Source organism: Nothoprocta perdicaria, unplaced genomic scaffold, assembly GCF_003342845.1.
Source record: "Nothoprocta perdicaria isolate Ctin4 unplaced genomic scaffold, notPer1 scaffold_94, whole genome shotgun sequence".
NCBI lineage: Eukaryota > Metazoa > Chordata > Aves > Tinamiformes > Tinamidae > Nothoprocta > Nothoprocta perdicaria.
The window spans coordinates 1,976,379-1,991,614 of record NW_020456243.1 but is presented as its reverse complement, the minus strand read 5'-3'; positions in this window follow the sequence as shown (position 1 = coordinate 1,991,614).

The following is a 15,236-nucleotide window of genomic DNA, read 5'->3' as shown; positions in this document are numbered from 1 at the left end:
AGGCTGGTTTGTAAAAGATGTATGTTTTGGTGTTGAAAAAGAAATTTATAAAATAATGTATATAATGGTTTCAAGTTACCAGGCTTTTGTAGATATTTGATGCCAGTCAGGTCGCTTTAATTTTTTTTTTTTTTTTTTTTTTTTTTTTTTTTTTTTTTTTTTTTTTTTTTTTGGTTCATTTGTTTGTTTGATATAATTCTAAAGAGGCATCCAAGTTGGGTTAAACTTTTAAGGTAACAGCAAAAAAAAAAAAAAAGAAAAAAGTTTTAGATTTGAAAACTGGCACTTTTTAATCATTTCAAAATGTACTGTAACTTTCCTTTTGGTTCAGCTCTTTTTGTTTAACTTTTTCTGTTTTTAAGAGGATGTTTTTTATTGACTTTTTTTAAATGAACGTGTTTTGCACAAAAATGAAATAGAGATATGATTTTTATGCCATTTCAAGTAGGTATTAAGAGATGTCATTTCTCCAATGACAACAAATTCAACCTTTATGCAAAAGGGAAGGTTTATCACTTCAAGTGGGTATAGTCCCTCACCTGAAAACTAATTGTTTCTTCATAGTTGCTGTTGGCAGTATTGTCTTGTGTTCTTTTGCTATAAAAACAAAATGACAACAACAAAAAAAAAATGTACAGGTTTGTAACTGCCAAAATTTGCTAAAGTTGATGGTTAAAACAAATTTTCCAAGTAAACAAAAAGAAAAAAAAAAGCCCAGCTGTGTTGATTTTTTTTCTTGATTTTTATCCTATTTTCAAAGGAGGAAACAGGACAAGAAGTATTAACTCTGCAAGGATTGTAACATTTTATTGCCACTCTGTGTACACCATTGTTGAAAATGCTACTTTTTGGATTCTTTAATGTCATTATTTCACTGCAGTTTCTCCTTAGGGACCCCTCAACACATCACAGGGCAAGAGTTGCATAGTTGGTATGTGTGCAGTGACCCTGTTGCCCATTAAATCCATGTTCTCAAGAGACATGAAGGATGTCCTAATCCACGGAGGTGGATTAGGAATTGGCTCAGTGGCAGGGTGCAGAGAGTGGTTGTCAATGGTGCGGAGTCCAGCTGGAGGCCTGTACTTAGTGGTGTCCCCCAGGGGTCAGTTCTCGGTCCGGTCCTGTTCAACTTATTCATTAACGACCTGGATGAAGGGCTGGAGTGCTCCCTCAGCAAGTTTGCYGACGATACCAAACTGGGTGGAGTAGCTGAGAGCCCTGAGGGCTGTGCTGCCATCCAGAGGGACCTGGACAGACTGGAGGACTGGGGCGTCGAGAAACCTCATGAGGTTCAACAAGGGCAAGTGCAGGGTCCTGCACTTGGGGAGGAATAACCCTGGACACCAGTACAGATTAGGAGTGGACCTGCTGGAGAGCAGYCCCGCAGAGAGGGACCTGGGTGTCATGGTGGACGACAAGTTGACCATGAGGCAGCAGTGTGCCCTKGTGGCCAAGAAGGCCAACGGGATCCTGGGGTGCATTAAGAAAAGCGTCTCCAGCAGGTCGAGGGAAGTGATCTTCCCCCTCTACTCAACCCTGGTGAGGCCACATCTGGAGTACTGTGTCCAGTTCTGGGCTCCCCAGTACGAGGGATGTGGAGCTGCTGGAGAGAGTCCAGCGCAGGGCTACCAGGATGATCAGGGGCCTGGAACATCTGCCCTATGAGCAAAGGCTGAGAGAGCTGGGTCTGTTCAGCCTGGAGAAGAGGAGGCTGAGGGGGGACCTGATCAGCGTGTATAAATACCTCAAGGGAGGCAGTGAGGARGAGGGGGGCRGCCTCTTTTCAGTGGTGGGCAGGGATAGGACTAGAGGAAATGGCTTCAAACTGAAGCATCGGAAGTTCCACAGGAACTTAAGGAAGCATTTCTTCACTGTGAGGGTGACAAAGCACTGGAACAGGCTGCCCAGAGAGGTTGTGGAGTCTCCTTCTYTGGAGATCTTTAAAACCCGCTTGGATGCAGCCCTGTGCCACGTGCTCTAGGTGACCCTGCKKGARCAGGGGGGTTGGACTCGATGACCTCTGAGGTCCCTTCCAACCTTCGGCATTCTATGATTCTATGATTCTATGATTCTRTGTCGCCTCATCATGTTACCATGACATCAGTGAGCTCCGTCATCAGTTCCAGGGGATGGTTTGCTCATCCCATTAGCCGTCGAGCATGGACATGTGGGATGGGTGTCATACCATGCGGCAAGACCAATGTTCACACCCAGCACTGCACTTCTGTTACTGCATCCCCTGCTTATAGGAGAGCTCTTCGCCTTTCCGAGCTTTCCCTACGGATTTTTTGCTCAACAAAAGTGCAGCAGCACTGCTTGGTGATGCTCACTGACACTGATACTATGAGATGGTGCTATGAGAGTAGTAGACAGAGAAGTAAAACTAGTTAGGAAAATATTCAGAAAATAAATGACTTACTTAAAACTCTTTCCTCTGTTTGATATCAAGACCTGGAGTTCTGYAGTGGCATCAGTGTTTCTTTAGGATGGAAAAAAATGAGAACTGAGGTGGCAAATGGGTCAAAATTCATGTAAGTGTCATGACAAAATGGAGACAGCACCACCAAGTGTCCTCAGGTCTTAGGTCAAAAGTAAGTTAATTCTTCCTACAAAGTGCTGTAATAACAGGTTGTGTAAAACTTTCAGCTTATTCAGGGCAACAAAAAGTGAAGCCCCTCACATCAATATTGCAGTGTTGCCAATGACAGGAGGGACCTGGAGGTTTTTTACTCAGGTTGTTTCCTTCTTTTCTGCAGAGACATGTCTGCTGCAAAGCAATATGGAAATCAAAGTCGGGTGGCTATCTGTGGCACTTTCAGCCCTTCATAAGTACGCTGGGGATGTCACAGTACTCTAGCAATCGGTCAAATGGAAATGAAGAAAAAGCCTTTCCTACCTGTGAGCATCTCAATTTTCAGTTCAAAGATGTTTCCCTGCTGGTAACATCCTTTCTAACTCCCACTTTCCTCCTTCCCATCCCCACTSTTACCATGCAATGAGAAAAAAAAATCCATGCAGTAACGGGACTTTCTCTTAAGTTCAGAGAAAGCAATTTAGAAACCCCCTACCTCTTCTCAGCCAGCGGTTAAATGCTGCAAGGAATAAAGCTTTTTCTGAAAGGTCTATCAGCTGCAGAGGACCATGTCTGGTTTGGTAAGAGAGGAGGCRGGGAAAATGGAACAGCAGGTGAAAGTCAAGTTCAGTTATGACTTTTTTCCTGTCATAGTTTAACTCTTTGGGATGTATTTTCTCTATTACAGAAGTGTAATGTCTCTCTATGCATGTATTTAAACCATTTCCCTGGCTAAACTTGTTTTTCTGCACTTGCAGGGAGTACTCAAATTCCTCCCTCCTGCCCGAGACAGCAGCCCCTGGACTGTAGGACCTAATGAGCTAGACCAACATGCATCCAATGACTGGTCACAGAGGCCACTGCCATGTTGTTTATGGGAAAGTTATGTCCTATATGCCAGGAGCAATCAAATAGAAAAGTCAAGGGAGTCTTAACTGACAGGCGTATGATTTAAGTCCGCTACCAGTTTTTCAACTAGAATCATTTGATATGAGTTTTAGTTTTCCAGCACCTTTGGAGAGGATCTAGTTGGCCAGACACTAACCTTCTACAGCTGCACTAATGAGAAGCAACCAGTAGCCCCAACAGGGGCTGTGGATAAATCCACCAAACTCTGTGGATGCAACTGCTCCAAAGCTGTTGACTGGTGGAGCTACAAAGAACCATCTGCATAGAAGCTAGTCCCAACTGGTCCATTTGGGTAGATCTTGGCTTGCTTGAACATTGTCATAAATTGCCTTGAAAGGGGCAAGTGCTGCTGTAAACTGGCCAAGCAGAGAAAGCAGGTGCCTACCTCAGGCTGCTGATCAGTTACGTGAGAATATTGTTCAGACCCAGGTATGTGGACAATAAAGAAGCAAAACAGTGAACAGAAACTTATTTTCAAGCCACTTTAACTGATTTGTTTTATTTAAAAGGATGTAGAAAATTAAAAGCATTAATTACAGTTAATATGATGTTATAATGCAATTAGGTCTTTAAAAAAAAACAGGTGTGAGGCATCAAGCAGCACTAGCAATTCAGCCCTAATGCACATAGAAGGTGACATTCTGGTTTTGTTAAGCTTATTAGGTGTCTCCCTTTGTGTTCAGTGTGCCTGTGATTCTGCTGGGTCTCCCAGGAAGAGGGATGTTCCCAACCTCCCACTTGAGGTGCTATCACTGCAGGAAGGATTTCACCTGGAAGTTGCTTATTAAGGAGACACAAATACTCCAGCTGATATTATCTGTAAATTGACAGGTTGCAGGGAGAGCAAGTGCCTGCCATTCCCCATCCCACTTTGAGTTAAGGAGGACTAAGAGTTTCTGGGCATTTTCAGCTCGAAGAGTACCATCTGGAGTACTGGGACTACCGGAGTACTGCTGCCTGCAAGACTTCAAGTGCAAATCTGTGCCCTATTGGTTGTTCCCAGAGTTGAACAAAAATGCATTCACTAGAGGGAGAGAATGGGTTTTGCAACTGGAGACTTTTTTTTTTTTATCTGACTTCAGCCAATCATGTTTGCCTCTTAAATTTCAGTGGCAGGAACTAGGTATTTTGGGGATGCAAAATCATTTACCCTATTCTTAATTTCTACCTTGGATACTAGCTGAGAAGACCATTCGGTGACAGTTAGGAGAAAGCAGAAAAGAATCTCGGCCATGAACTTCTTCAGTTTTGGGTCCTGTGTATTCCACCCCCAGTGTGCACTTTGCTTTCAGGAATTATTGTTTTGTATAATTGGTTTAATTACATTTTACATTTTTTTATGGGAGAGACTACCAAACTGGAGACAGACCAGAGGAGGGCCATTAAGATGATCAGGGTTCAGGAACATATGACTTACAAGGAGAAGCTAAGGAACTCAGTCTACTTTGTTCTATGACTTTATGTATTTCTGTGCTTTCTAAAGAAATCTGTTCCCTAATCCAGTCTATTCRTAAGGAATCCATTCCTTAGGAATATTGAGAGGGGATCTGATCAGTATATATAAATATCTTAARGGAGSCAGTGARGAGGATGGGACCGGCATCTTTTCAGCGGTGGTGAGTGATAGGACTAGAGGRAACGGCCASAAACTGAAGCACCRAAAGTTCCACAGGAACCTAAGGAAAAAATTATGGACAGTGAGCATGACAGAGTCCTGKACCAGGCTGCCCAGAGAGGTTGTGGARTCTTCTTCTCGGAAGATCTTCAAAACCCACTTGGACGCAGCCCTGTGCCATGTGCTCAGGTGACCCTGCATGTGCATGGGGTTGGACTAGATGATCTCTAAAAGTCCCTTCCAACCTTAAGGATTCTGTAATTCTATGAATGTTGCTTTCTCCAGAGGCCTACAGTTGTGAACACGGTAGTATGAGTTCTTGGATGCACATTCACTGCATAAATCTCATCTCTCCAGGGCAGAAAAGCATCTCCATCTCCCTCTGTCCGTGCAAGCCTAAGCTAGTGCAACTGCAATAAATTGACTGCTTACATAGTCACAGAACAGATCCTGCTATACAAATGAAAAGCAATATGCACTAGATCAAGAGGCCTTAGGTTAGCAGCATGCTAAGTCCTAACCAGTAAAGAACACAGGTCAAAGAATAGAAAGCTTGAAGGCAGCCAAGAAACCATACATCTTTTCAAGGAAAGAAAAGGTCATATCTCATCTTTTCCATGAACAGCTCATATTAACTAAAATGGGCAACTTCCAGTATGGCAAGGTGACGTAAGTGACATAAGGTTACTCTCTCCTCCCTCCACAGGCTTTCTGCTGYAATGCCCTCTTTTTATATAAATGGCATTTTTTTTCCTCGGGCAAGTAATATATCTGGCTAAATTACTTTCATTTTTAGCCATTTTTTGAAAACCTTACTTGTAAATAAGAGCAAACTGAAGTAAGTTCATGAAAACATAGGCAGTCCTCTTTAAAAGTATCTGAATACCAGCTAACCTTGATACTGCAGTTCTCTCACTTCTCGCACTTGTCCCTAGAAACTGTTCAGTGTTTTTCCATTGATCCAATGGAATATTTTTTTTTTCATGGAGTGATATTTCAACCTGTCAGGGCACATTAGGGATCCCCTTTTCCCTAAGGGATAGGAGCTGGGACTTAGGTGAATACAGCAGGTACCTCAGCAGCCATAGTCTCAACCCACTATCCCAAGTAAGGTGAGCAGGACAGGCACAGGGATGGCAGACAAATAGAGTCTGGATCACCAAGAAAGTCTGTGGTGACGGGAGAGGTCTGAGGTCAAGCCAGGAAGATGTTCTGCAGGTTCATCCGGGTTCATAGCCAGACATGAGGCTGTTGCAGTTTGATGGGGTAGGGGGAGCAAATCCTCAAAGGCTAGGGCTTGGGGGTGCCTGGACTCCTCTCTTAACAGGGATACGAAATACTGTGGTAACTATAGGCCTGACTCTGGCAGGACCGTATTCACAAACAGTCTGTCAACCATAGGTCCCATCACCTCCAAAACAGTGAATCGAGTTCACAAATAGTATGATCAGCTACAGGCCCGGCTCTGGCAGTACCAGGTTCACAAATAGCCTGTTGACTGTGGATCAGGTCGCTTTCAAAACAAGTAGTCAAGTTCACCAATAGCCCAATTCATTCAAATGCAACATCTAGAGAACAAGTTTTGAATGTCAGTACAGGAAATTCTCTACTACATTGTGGGGTTCTTAGCTAGGGCCTAGTGTACAAATGCTCAATCATCACTCACCCCAGAGGATGGGAGATGACTCTAAACCTCAAAGAATCTCCTCTGGCGATGTCCTGACCAGAGGGGAGGAAAGGGGTTCAGTCTGTTAGCTGATTCAGAAGTTACAATAGAGTCTTCCCTCKTTCTTCCTTCTTTCTTTCTTCCCTCTTTCTTCCTTCCCTCATTCCCCCCTTCCCTCATTCCTCCTTTCCTCCTTCCTTCTTCCTTCATTTCTCCTTTGTTCATTTCCCCCCCTTYKTTYGTTCCTCCTTCCTACTTACTACCCTCCTTTCTTCAYCTTTTATATATTTTCTTTTACATTTAGGTGGAGCTTGAGTGACTCTAGTCATACTTAGTTTTGTTATTGAATCATTTAAAAAGTCTCCAAAGTTATTTGAAAATCCTGAGAACATGCTCAATGAGGAGTGGTCATTYCTTGGAAGTGGGTAACTCCCAGGATGRGCTTGTGTATTGGTATTATMTGAGATTAAATGAAGAGCATTTTCAGCAAAGTCCATCAGTAGGTACTGATTTACCACCTTGTTGGCCCAATACGAGACTTATGTGTGGCTTATGAGCTGCATGGTACGATCAAGTTACCACCAATGCAGGGAGAAGAGCAGAGTTTGGCTATGGTGTCTTCTCCACCCTCCATTCACTCATCAGCTGCACGGCACCCTCACATTTCCACCTCTGCAGGGAATCCAACCAAATTTGGCCATGGTGTCTCCATTCTGCCCCACTCTTTGTTTGCTCTTGTTAGTGTGTGTTAAAAAGGCAGATTGTGTTGCCCAGGAAACCGTGGAGCTGTAGATTCCATACATACCAACCATCCTGGAAGTGGTAACTGTCTCTCACTTCAAGTAAGCCTCTGTAATGACATAACTTCTTTTGGACCCTAGTTTTTCTCTAATTTCCCCTTTCTCAAGCAATTCTCTCACAGAGGCATTACATGGAAAGAAATAAATACAAGTGTTCCTAAGACATAGTTCATTCAGGGAGTGAAGGCCAAAGAGGTTAGACGGAGACCTCAAGTAATGTTGATCATGGCTAGTAAGGTCTATTAATGTCCTGAGAGATCCTCTGTTGAAGACAGAAGAAAAAGCATCTCTGATAAAAACTGAAGCAAACTGCTTGATCACCTTGGGCTTAAAATAATGAAAAAGGGACACTGCAGAAACCACAAACAGAAATGGATGTTTTGACAAAAGCTAAGAGGAAACTCTAATGTGCAATCAGAACAATTTCAAAGAGATATATTCCAACCCATAAGAGATGACATCCAAGTTATTATCTCTAGTGTTCCGAAGATAAAAGAATGAAACTATGTAAGATACAAAATATCTTTCAGTGTAAATCTGTTCTGTGTTACTAACTCTGTTTATGATTACATTATATGTTTCAACATCACATAATCCCTTCTGACTATTCTGTCCCAGGGGTGAGGTGACTCAAGCTCTGTCTCGAGTCACAGACATTGGACTAGATCACCACTGATCGCAGCGGGAGCTTAGACACCTGGCTGTCCTGCAGGCACCTGCATTTATTTGGGGATCATGATGGGATTCAGCTACTTATACAAGGGGTCTTGTATCATTTGAGATGCYGATTATCCCATCCAGCCTCATGTTTTTAGTTAGAAGACAGAAGTCTCCTGTAGGTCCTGTGTCAGGTTTGCAAGCCCTATATGAGCCCTGGATACAGAAAGGAAAACGTTCAATTCTGTGTGCTTAGGCAGCTGATTCAGCCTCAGCTCCTGGAAAAGGTTTCTTTCCCTATTCCTCCCCTACTTGGAGGGAAATTGGGTGATAGTCACTTTCAGCTGCAGGGGTATGGAATGGTAAAGAGGCCACTGTCACCTCTGTTTTCTTCTATTTTTCATAATTCACAGGCAGCTCTCTTGTCCAACCAAAACCAGGCTGCCTCCACCCASTTTTGTGTCAGAGCTCCAAAACCTGCAGTGTCCTCAGTCGCAGATTGTCATTACCTGTTTATGTGCATAAGGTTGCTATGTTCCTTCTTAGAATGACCAGTTTTCAAGAAATAKATGCTGTTTCTGTGTTTTACACAGTTCTGGGAGGATTTAGCAAAAAGAGAGCCAATTGAGAGTTCARCTAAAAGCTGTGAAAAGACACAGAAAGCATTTAGAATTGAATCAAACTGTAGAGGTCGACATAACTTGGTGAAAATGTACTAGCGCTATAAGAAGAAAAAAGTCACTGAAGTTCTTTTTAAATATCTTAAATGTCAGACCAGTAGTATTAAAAAAAAATACAACTGCAAATCATCATCCAACGGACAAGTTTCCAGCAAAGTGTAGAAGAGTTCCACTCTTCTTATAGAAAATGATCTGGAAATGTATAAAAGCTTTTGCTTTTAATATTTGTAAATTATGCAATGATACAGAACTGCCTGAAACACAAGATTGTTTGAATGGTCAGTAATGATAGAAGCTGGTTGATTACACACAATGGGATGAACCACATGTCAAACCTGAGAAGGATGAACGTTTTTAATAGAAAGTCATGTATCTCAGACAAGGGAATATGAATTTCCTTTACAGGTTGAAAGAAGTATGACTTGGTATTTCACTAAACAGAATTCAGATATTGTAGTAAATAGTCTTTCAAAGAAGTCTTTTAAGTGTGATGTAGGGAGCATRATCTGTCACTGACTGGCAAGCTTTGGATTGCATCTTTGGATTGTCATTGAGAGGCAAGATTTTTGAAGTTTAGAAATACTAAACACAAGAAGGTAGATGATATTGCCATCTTTACTAAAACTCATGAAATCCTCAAAGTTTAAAAACGTCCCTTCCATTATTAACAACAAAACAAAACAAACTGTTAAAGAGGAAATGAAAACTGTGAARTTTAAAGTTCCTTCTGGCACCAAACAGTCCGTGTCCAGGGAAGTCCCCTAGGCCATATATGCCTTATAGATATTGCTAACACTCCTGCCATGCTCTGCCAAAGTTCTGCAGCTGGAGTGATAAGACTAGCCTACAATACTGAAGTTTGCTAATAACATCAATTGAGGGAGAGGTATTTATACATATAAATTAATATACATTAATTTATAATTTTTAATACTTGCATTCTTTTTTTTTTTTTTTTTTTTTTTTTTTTTTTTTTTTTACTTTCTTGAGTTATATTTTTATTCCAGCAAGGACATTTCATCATATTAGCTGCAGTATCAGAAGATTTCAACAATATTGTGCCAAAACCCTTTCTGGGGGGATTTAGCATTTGCAAAGGAATTACTCATCACACAGTCTGTAGGAAGGAAGAATTTCTCTTCTAAATTGCCAGAGAAGGTGTTTTGTGGTTTTCTTTCCTTCCTCCTCTTTGCTCTGTTTTCTTGAGCCAAAGATGTTTCTGACATTAGATCACTACCTTGACGTGGTTTCTTCACAGGAGACTAATTTTAGGGGGCAATGGAATTTATCATCTGGAGAATTACTCACTGCTTACTGGAACTAAGGAAGGAAGAAGAACTTCAAATTGTCAAAAGTGCTCAATACAAACTAATTCAAAAATCTTTAGATAACAAAAAGAGCTCTAGCATGTTCCCATATGCAGATAGCAACAGAAAGATAAAAGCTGACCTCTTGGCAAACAGAAGACATGGGCTTTCATGCAGATCTTCAAAACAGATTATGTGTCAGAGTAAGATGATACAGACCTCTTGGAATCTGTTACAGGAAAACTATGGTGTCTGGTGTTATAGTTATATCCCACAGATCTATTGTGCTAACTACTGTGCAATCACACTCGAAGATATCTCCATACAACATAAAACAGCAGGAGCCACTTACTGAGTTTTGCACACAGCTGAATGGAGTTAGGTGTGTATGGCTCACTGAATTTCAGGGCCATGTCCTCTTAAACACTCATTCTCAACAGTGAGTTTTCAGGGTTTGGAAGATCAGCTACCCATTTAATGYGTATGAGTTGGAAAACACCTGAAAGGTCACCTAGCACAAATCATGTCTTCCATCAAGTGCTATTCCATTGTTAGATGCATCACTGGTAGTGAAATCATGTTTTCTCCTGTTGTTTTAGGGCTCTTTTAAATTCTCATCTGTATTACAGAATAACAGAGTAATTTGGGCTGAAAKGGGTCTTTGAAGGTCATCTTCGTGCTTGCTTCATGACTTGCTTCATGATTCGAAGCAAGTCCGACTGCACCTCATTGCTCAGGGCCTTGTCCAGGCAGGTTTTATATCTCACTGAAGATGGAGACTCCACAACTTTCTAGTTAGTGTTAGCATTTAAAGAATGCAGAAAAGAAGGAAGTTAAGATACTGCTGGTACTCTGGTACCCATAGATATCTTGGGAGAAACACACTGTATGGCATTTGCTGCCATGCAGTGCTTTATTTATATATAAGCTGCTGCACAAAATGGGCCCCAATGATGCAGAATCAGGCTAAGCTGTAGAGTGGCTCCCACAAAAATTAATATAGAGAGCTCCCAAAAACTTGATCTCTGATATTAGCCAGGTGCTATAGATAAACAGCCTAGGGAACACTGCATAGAAAAATATTGCTAGCACTTGGTGGAAATTTTCAGAGTGAAATGAGATAACAAGATAGCTAGCTGGGTATAGGACATTAAAAGCCACAGATGAAGAAACTGAACTCTTATATCTTTATTTATTCACCAGAAAAGGTACAAATCATTGAGCTGTGCTTATTTCTTTCCTATTGTATTTCTTGCCCTCCTATTCTGCAGCACTGAGTAACCAGAGAGGTGAAGAACAAATCTCCTCCRCTAGGAAGCAGCAAGGCAGGAAGCTGCCAGTTTTGTCCAGCACTAAGACATTTATGCACCTACTTGGGTCTGTTCTTTCTTCCCTCCTCAATATTTTTGTCTCTGTTTTTCCTGGAAGACTTGTACCTTGTGTCAATCCCTGCTTGAAATCCTTGTCTTCTTTCTCACCATCACTTGCCTATGTAGATGAAGAAGAAAAACATATAAACAAACAAGTAGCATGAGATGAAAGAATATTCTAGGGAAAGCACACTGAGGCTGAGGATGAAAAGAAAGCTGTAACAAAAACAGGACTCAAGGAAGAAACAGTCAAGTTGAAGGACCTGTTTTTTCAGCAACATTTAGGCTGTTTACAGATGGTGATCATGACCTCAGTGAGTCAAAGCCTGCTGCTTTGTACTTGCTTTTGCCCACACCATGGGATGTTTCTTTTCTTCGTATTGGTCTTCTAGTAGCAATTTCAGTATGGATTTCTGTCAGAGCAGGATCCCAAGATTTCTCCTACTGCTTTCGTCTACTACAAGCAATATTTTTAAAATGTGGCAACTCTGAGCATCTAATGGCAAGGTAAGGTGGCTAATGCACAGAAACGGCACTCTACCAAAATGCAGCACAAGCTCTAAGTAGGAGGCATTTGAACATACAATTTATGAGCAAAGCTAGAATGCAATTGGATAGCTCATATGAAAAGAGAAGTATGGCAGAAAGATTAATATATGGCAGAAAGATTAATATATGGCCACAATAGAAGTGCAAGAAATTGGCTGACAGACCACAAGGAGGTACATAGCTGTATCGGTGGTGATTTCCTCTAGTCTAAAAGCATATGAATATTTTGTCTACTTAGGCTTTGGATTTTCTCTCAGCTAAAACAGACAGCATGTGAGACCACTTATTATTGGCCACTCTCTTATTTCCCTTTTTGAATTCTCAGAGCTTTAAGATGAAAAGGGTATCAATATTCAGGCAGGAAAATTAGCATGACTTCTTAGAAACAGCAAATACACTGGAACCATTACTGAAAGAAAGAATTTGTGATAAATAGCCAAATACTCCTGAGAGGAAAAGAAAAATATTTAATGACAAAAGTTGATTACAGAGAAAATTACATTTATTATCTCAAAGTATCTTCTCAGCACTCTTAGTACTTTTAATCATTGTTAAACAAGAATAAGCAACAGAAAAACTAAGTAGCTACTTAGTTCCAGTTTTCTTTTTTGGTATGGGAAAGAATTTTTTGCTTTTACTCAAACTCCCTGGATAAATATTTTATTTCATGGAATTTATTTTATTCTAATCCCCCTAGTGTATATGTGGAAGCAATTGTGTGCATAAGTACACACAGCAGCTGTAGTTGTATTGGATAATAGGCCTGTAATTACTTCTTGATTTAAAGTCTGAAAGGTTATTCCACAACAGTTGTGATGCATTTTGTCAATATTGCAATAATTTCACTGACCTTTTGCTAAGTTATATACCACTCTTTCCTAAAATAAATGAAGTACTCAAAGCATAAGGAGTAATCACAAGTGAGCTCTGTATGGAAATGCTTAACTCTTCAATGAACCAAATATTTACTGTAAGAACCCAGGAACTGGGCCACAACAAAAATCTGTGTCTGAACTGGAAATACAATCCAGTGCTCACAATTGCTCTTCTCTCTTTACCTTGTCTCTCCAACAAGAAATTTGAATTTTGAGTTATTTCTCTACACATGTGAATAAATAGCCTAATGTTTCATATGCAGTAGGTCGCATAATGCTGCAAAAAGCCAATAACTGAAGCTATAGTAAGAATCTATGGAGGGATGGCTCCGCCAGGGCTCTGCCTAGGTTCATGAGCTTGCCAAGAGGTCCATAACAGCTCAGTTTCAGGACCCATCTTGTCATCAGGAGGACAGCAAGGATGGAGAGCATGCTCAGATGCTGAGCACTGGCAGTTCAAGAAGTTGTGGGAGGACCTGGTTGCCTCTGAAGGTCTGAATGGCTGGATGTCTGCCCCACTTTTGAAGTCAGCACATGAAACTGTGTGAGGACTTTCCTCACGTGAATTCCTGCTGGAGGAATTCATTTCTGCGTGTGTGAGACCACTAGCAAACTCAAACCTTCACCAGCCAAACAAGGAAGAGGACCAGACTGTCTCCGTTGTTCATGTTTTTGTTAATGATGTTTGCATTTATGTTGGTGTCAGCACATCAGCAGCTGCTGATGACTGGGACTGGAAGAACTTCAGTGGTCTCAAACTTGACCAAAGTCTGTCTTAGTGGGAATGGGGAGGGTGAAATCGCCTCGATTTTTAGAATCCCCCTTTAACAAAAGACCTTTGGGTAAACCCAAACCCCCCTTGTGCCTAGGGACAAGTAATCTGAGTTCCTGAAGGCTGCTCTAATTGCATCAATAAAAAAAGAAAAAAATATTTCCACCACTTATCTTTGTTGACACAACTCTTTATCTATGCAAGKAACTTAACGAAGTTATTTGACAGCACAGCTGAAGTGGAAAGAGAAAATCTGCTCCAGCATCAACATATAAACTCTGTTTATTTTGAATTAAAAGCAGTTTGGAGCTTTAAGTTACTCACTTAAACTGTGACATAGGAAATGGTGATTTGAATGCTGCCAGAGAGGTTAGTATTTCTTTACCACTGAGCCCAAACTTCTTCTCTTCCCTCTGTCCTCCGAAAATACTAACCTCTTCCCTCCAAGTTTTTGTCACAATGAAAAAAAAAGAATGCTTTCTAATTTCAAAGAATAAAAATTTAGATGGAAAAATTATAATTAGATGGAAAAATTATGATTAGTGACCTTTAAGGTCACTCTCCTGCTATAAGCTGATGAAAGTGTTTTTTCTCATAATTTTCACTCCACAGTAAGTGCTTTTTATAGAGAAGTGCATTACTGAAAGGTAAAAATGAACTTTGTATTAACAGCAATGTCTTATGTCTATTTATGTGCTATTTCCCAGTGCCTATGTGCATGTAACAGCATGAGAAGAAAGCTATTTAATATATGAGACTTTCTTTGAACATTTTAACTGTTATTTAAGAGGCCAGTTGTTGATAATCTCACTTTAAGCTTGTACTAATAAYGTGGATTTATATCAAATATCAAGATCCTGATTTCTTTGTAGAAAAATCTGTAGCAAGAACTTTGCTCTAGGTGAAACTATTTATCTGGAAGACCCCGTAAGATGTATTAAAAGCAGTAAGATGACGTGTCAGAAGAAACAGAAGACACAGAATGTGAACTTCATTCAAGGGGGTGGGTTGGGGGCTGACTATTTGTACAAAAAGAAAAATAATTTAGATTCTGAATACCATATCAAGTTTCTGTGCTAGCGGTGACTGCTACAAGAAGGTCCCTCCTCTGCATTCTAGTATAGTCTGATTAAAAGCGTCTGCTTTGACATTTGATTAGATGACTCATTAAATGCAGTGAATATCTGGAGGCAGGGATGCACTTTTTTCTTCCTTTGGCAGCAGACTGTATTCTAAAGTACAAGCATCATTAAACAGTGCCTGCATGCTTTAAAAACAGGACCAGACCCTTTCTTTATAGAAAAGATATATGTTCCAGCACTGTAGATAGTGTTGGAACTGATTTTGAAGTTGACTTGTTAGGGATGTACTTGTGTTTCTGTAGTACTCGCTGAAAGGGAAAGAGAAGGAATAATGATGCCATGTTGATCCCTCAAAGAGTAATGCTATTGCTACTAGCAGACA